Below are 5,950 nucleotides of genomic sequence, written 5' to 3'. Positions count from 1 at the left end.
AGGCTCCTGCTCTCACCAGGACGTGCCCAGCACGCGGGGCCGGGCTGTCCTCAGGGAGCTCCCAAGCCCCGGCAGGGCCGCAGCCTTGGCAGCTGCCGCAGGACGTTCTCCCAGTACCAGCTCGTGATTATTTTCCTAGTAAACCTATTTCTTGGGACTCCCAAATTCCTGGATCGTTCTGCCCATGCTGTGCAACCCCGTTTGGATTTAAGGGATTCAGTACAAAAACCCTCTCGGTCTCCACCCCTGCTTGAGCTCACAGACTCATATCCCTACCCCGAACGCGCACACGCTGCGCCTGGACCAAACCTCCTCCCCTCGGAGTTTCGCTGTCCTGTCAGCAGAGGTAGGAAACACGGAGCACGGCCAGGGTCTCTCTGCCAGAATGTCTTGAGGTGGACAGCGTGTCCCCTAAGGTGAGGTGGCAGAGTAACCCATGTCCTCCTGGGCATTGTATGATCCTTATTTGTGTGCAAACATTAAAGATACAGGGAGTTGGGGCACCGCTCACTAGCGGCCAAAAGCTGTGGGGTGAGAAATTGGCCATTTTGATGGACAAAAAGCACCAGCAAGGGAACAGACCCAGAAAAGGGCAGCACTTGTTGCACGGAGGGCAGCCCGGTGGCCACTGCCAGCTGCAAGGAAAGGTCTTGCTCCCTGATCTTCAATGAAGTCTTCTTGTCAGGGGTGAAGACGTGGGCAAACGTGCTACAGGGGGGCCGTGTCTGAGCAGGGAGCAGTGTCCTGCTATTGCCACCTCGTGGGCCCTTGCAGCAACAACCAGGTAACCCAGTATATGTGTTTTTAGCAGCAGATGGACTCCTCCTAGACAGTTCCACTTTCTCACGACTCTGCACAGAGCCCTGCGCTGTTTGGGGCTCTTAAGGGAGCTCTCAGCTGGGAACCAAGGGAAGGCCCGAGTTATGTTTAGGTGAGTTACAATAAATGCTGCTAATCATTCACCTCTCTGGAAAACTGGGCCTTGGATTGGCCTTTAGCATGAGCAGCTCCAGCTTTGCCGAGATTTGGAATGGTGCAGGACTGGGGACAGGCCTGCTGCTGCAAGCGACGCTGCTCACCGGGAAGGGACCGCTTTGCTAGGAGCGCTCCGCAGAGGAACAGAGGGCAGAGGGAGGGCAGAGCTGGCCCCACGTGGATGCCCTGCACGCGGGAGATCTTCTTTCACAGGCAGGATCTTGCCCTGGGCCGTGGAAGGAGGATGTGATGAGGCTGTGTCCCACTCCGGATACCTGGAGAATGGAGCCAATGCTGTTTGGTACTACCACTCTGCTGCTTTTCATTTTACCCGGTCACTCCAGGTCTGGAACCGCTTCTCATTGGCATCACTGGAAAAGCTCCCGAGGCCTTTGGTGCAAATTTGATCATCTATTTCACTGCCAAGCTCTAACATTTTGAACCAGCTTCTCTGTGGTAGGAAAAATGCCTGGGAGCTGTTTCTTCCTGCTCCAAGCTCACTAATATTCTGTGGCCACATGAACGTGTTTCTTGCACTTCAAAGTCACTGTGCCTAGAGTTCACACTTGTTATTCCACTTAATGTTTCCGACTTTGAAATGGTTATGGGGTCTCCTCTGAATGCTTTATGGGGTAACACAACTCCAGAAGAACAGGGCTCTTTCCAGCTGAGTAAATAGAAGATATTTTCATAAATTTCAGGCCTATTGGAACATCAACATCATCATCCTACATGGATTGTTATGACTTTGTATTTGCAAAGTCATATGTTGACGCTTAGACCTGTGTTTTCAGCCTTGTCTTCTAATAAGCAAGAAACTTCAAGTAATGCCACAGAGGGTGCTTCAGTTAAACAAACTCTCAGAGCCCTTCTTGAAGCTCTCGGTGAACATTACATTGCTTTGATCACATCCATTCCCTGACTAGGAACCCCATTCTTTGACAAGGGATTAATGTTAGAACTTTACCTCCTTCTGCTGCTTAAGATCTTGGCACACATGGATGACAGCATGGAAAGGGGAACTGTTTTTTTTCCTGCAGGAATCCCTGTTTTCTGGCCACTGATTTTTCCTACTCTACCACCCCCTCCATCATATCCCAACACTTGTGGACCTTTTGCTCTCATTTGTGGCCAAGCATCTTACCTTGGCACCCCATGCAAACACCGGGGTCCTGTGTGGCTTTGGAACAGGCTGCCCAGAGGGGTCGTGGAGGCTCCTTCTCTGGAGATCTTCCAAGCCCACCCGGATGCCACCCTGTGCCCCGTGCTCTGGGTGTCCCTGCTGGAGCAGGGGGTTGGACGAGGTGATCTCTAGAGGTCCCTGCTAACCCCAAACATTCTGGGATTGTGTGACTTGAGACACGCCAGAGTCTTCATATTCCTCAGCCCAGGGCCTTGGACAGTCTGTAGCTCAAACCCTAAGGAAGAACCACCCAGCTCTACACGCGACGGACAGAGCAGGAGGAAGCCCATATAACTAACTTACTGGAAAATGAAAACAGACTGAGAGATTTTTAGTGGTTTTGGGCACGACCAGTGAAATGAACTCAGAGTAATTAATTCTCAGCCCATTTGCTGTTCCGCAAAGACAGGCGCCCCAGCCCTTGGGTGGCTACGAGCCAGCGACCATCTCACTGGCTCTTCCCAACCCGCCCGTGTTCTCACTCTCAGCATGGACCTCATTTCTAGGGGCCGATTATCTGTTTTCCTTCAAACCCACAGCTGGGGGAAGTGCCCGTGGGGATGCTGTTTTTCTTTCTAAATCAGCAAGTTTTTTTTGTTGTTGTTGGTTTTTTTCTTCACGGTTTGCAACTTGTTCGTAGCCAAAACTCACAGATCCCCGTTTGATTTGTTTTCTATCAATTCCGTTCTTACTTATGAGCTTAAAAAGATGAATAAATTCAGGTGATAAAACCAAAGTATTCCACGCAGTTCATTATTTGGGTTGTAGCACCTTGTTTGTTTCTTTGCTTGCAAAGAGAAGTCCATGGGAAGAGATAGAAAGACAGAATCTTAGTGAACTTCTTGACAGCAGAGACAGAAATGGAAAAAAATAAGAAATACAGCACAGCTTTTTGGCTGATACTAATCAGCCAAGCTCTCTGGTTTTCAATAGACCTTTTCTGCCTTGGCCAGCTTCACATCCATGTTCTGCTGCAGGGTGCTGAGGACCAGTCATTTAGGTAGCAATCCCCAGGCAATCTAACTTTATGCTGGCACCTCTGTACGAACAGAAGCACTTTAGAAAAATAAGAGAGTTCTCTTTGTAATTGCAAATTAGTCAAACATTTCTGTAACATTGATAGCTTCATAAACAGTACTAATAGGAACAACAACAAAAAACAACAAATTAATGGTAATATAAAAATTACCTGGCTGCCTTTCTCAGGGAATAGCTCCCATTGCATGTAGCACCATTTATGAGTATTCCTGTCACAGCATAAATCTTGAATAATACGAATGATAGATGATGTATCCATTTTGATTCCTCTCCAATCATGAATTGTCCAGGAAAAAAAAAGTACTTTTTTTCTCAAAGTTATCTGTGATTAAAAGATTATTTGACAAACAGTTCTTTCTGCACTCTAAGAGTTAAGACTCTTGTCCAGGCTACACGGTGGTGCAGATTTGCTGCATGGTGCAGATGGGTTTGCTGTGTATTTGGTTCCTTGCTGTCTTAAGTCTTAATCTTGACCTTCAGGAGATGATGAAAATTTTCTTCACGTGTTCTTCTGTACTCACCCCCAAATTTGCCTGAACATCGTATTTGTGAAGGTATTTATCTGCCTTTTACTCTTCCTTTAAGACCTTAGTTTTCACATCTATATAAAACAACAGGTCTTACAGCTATCTTGGATATCTGCAATTCTGAATCTTACTTACTTCTCATTGATTTAATTGGTTTCAATGGGAGATTTAGTTGAGTCAGAAGGGCAAGATTTGTCCTTGATGAGACTGTAAATTCCAGTGTCAAACCGTGTAGCTGTTCAGACGCTCGCTCCTGTGACAACGTCATCCTTTGGGTTTCCTTTCCCGAATTCCTTTCCTGTTCAGAGAAGCTTTCTGGCATCACACTCAGATGATAATGATGGCCCTGGCCCTCTCCCAGGGTCCCGTGACGTCTCGTAGGAAGCGTCGTCGTCCCCCTGCTCTCAGAGGGGGGACACAGCGTGCGACACGTCGGGTGTCTGCATTTTGTTTGGAAAAGCCAATTCTTTACATGTAGGCAATAAAGAGGCCTGATGATAAGCAACGGTGCCCCTGCCAAACCTGCTGTTTGCTTTAGGTGATGTTGTGAGTACTTACGGTTCCAATAAATCTGCAGTGTTTAGGGTATTCCTGACAGCTGTGCAAGGTAGCACAGTGCTACACGGCCCCAGCGCTGCTGCCAGCTACGAGGACCGGGGCTGCTTCTCCCGCTGCAGATTTGCCCTCCTGCTCTCACAGCGCACCAGGCCACACTCCTTCCTCTGCGTAATTCCCTCTGCAGAAAAGCACAAACACTCAGGGTATTGCATGGTCCAAAATTACTTTAATCCCCAAAACAAATGCAGCCTAATTCAACAGGCTGTAGACCATATGCGCCTCCACAGCAAACTCCTCCTTTCCTTAGAACCACAGAGAAAACATATTTTTTTTCTTCATATACGAGATCCCCAACATTTCCCATTCTTTCAAATGCTTCAGTTACGGAATTACATCCCCTTTGCCAAGGACATCTTGAGAAAACAGGTCAGTCGGGTCGGGCGTCCTGCAGGTCGCCAGGTTCCTGCAGTGCAGCCTGGAGGAGGAAGGAGCCCCTCACAGCCTTGGGCCGCTCTAGCAGGGGGCCCCGGGCTCTCAACCCACTCCTGGACTTGGCTCATCGGAAGATCTCGGCGACTGCAGAACCACACACTGAGGACGACCTCTCATCCTGAAGCCTAGGACACAAATCACCAAGGACCTGGTGAGTTAAACACATCTGGAAACGAGATGGGAGCCCCCCTGCTTGGAAGACCCAGGCTCTGCTCAGAAAGCCCCAGGGACTGAGGCCGCTGCGCTCTGCACCAGCACCAAAACCTGGGTGTTCCAGCATCAGAGGAGCTCATAGACTCAATGCAGCAACAAAACCAGGGTACAACCCCTGATAATTAATTCTAGAGGCACTTTTGGTAAGAGAGCTGGTACAACATCCACGGTTCCACCACTTCTTAGAGCATAAAGCAGGCTGGAGCCTCAGCGACGTCCGTGCAGCCAAGCCAGTCTCTAGCCAATGTGGTTCACTATTACCAAAACAGCAGAGAGGGAAATCCAGGTGTCCAGTTTGATCCAGGTATCAAATAAGTAGACAATGCTGATGATGTGGCCTTTCTTGCTAGCTCTGCTCCACCCATCTCCCTCCCAGTAACCATATCCATGCAGTGAATATACAGGAACAAAACAGAATTTGGCAGACTTGCTCCTGAGGAAAAAATCATTTAATGTCATTTTGTGGGAACACCTCACCCAAAAAAAAAAAAAAAAAAAAAAAAAAAAAAAAAAAAGGATGAGCTTAACTTTTAATTTTCTGGGCTGCAGAACAGCCTTTCTTGATGAGGATGTAAACTAAGTCGTAAAGACTAAAATAGTAGCTTTTGAGCACTGTGAAATTTTTCCCACATAGAGTAATTTTGGTTCTTAACGGAGTTCACGCTGCTTACCACAAAACATCTGTGAATGAAATTGCTTCGTAAAATATAGCTTAAGTTGAAAAACTATGTTACAATCAACGGGACACTAAATGATCTGACACTCTTGAGCTTTGACCTTGTTGAGCTCTGTGAGAGTGGAATGATCAGCTTGTTCCAGGTAGGTTTTCCAAACACTGAGAAACAGTTCAGAAAATGGGTCATTAACACATTTTGTCATGTTATGCAATTTTTCCCACCCCTCTAAACTGGGCTTCTTTCCAGGTCCAGTAGCCAACAATAAATCAATCACAGTCTCTCATAAG

This window comes from Tinamus guttatus, unplaced genomic scaffold, assembly GCF_059628265.1.
Source record: "Tinamus guttatus ecotype Peru unplaced genomic scaffold, ASM5962826v1 Tinamus_guttatus_pri_ptg000004l, whole genome shotgun sequence".
Classification (NCBI taxonomy): Eukaryota; Metazoa; Chordata; class Aves; order Tinamiformes; family Tinamidae; genus Tinamus; species Tinamus guttatus.
Note: the sequence above shows the minus strand (reverse complement) of the source record.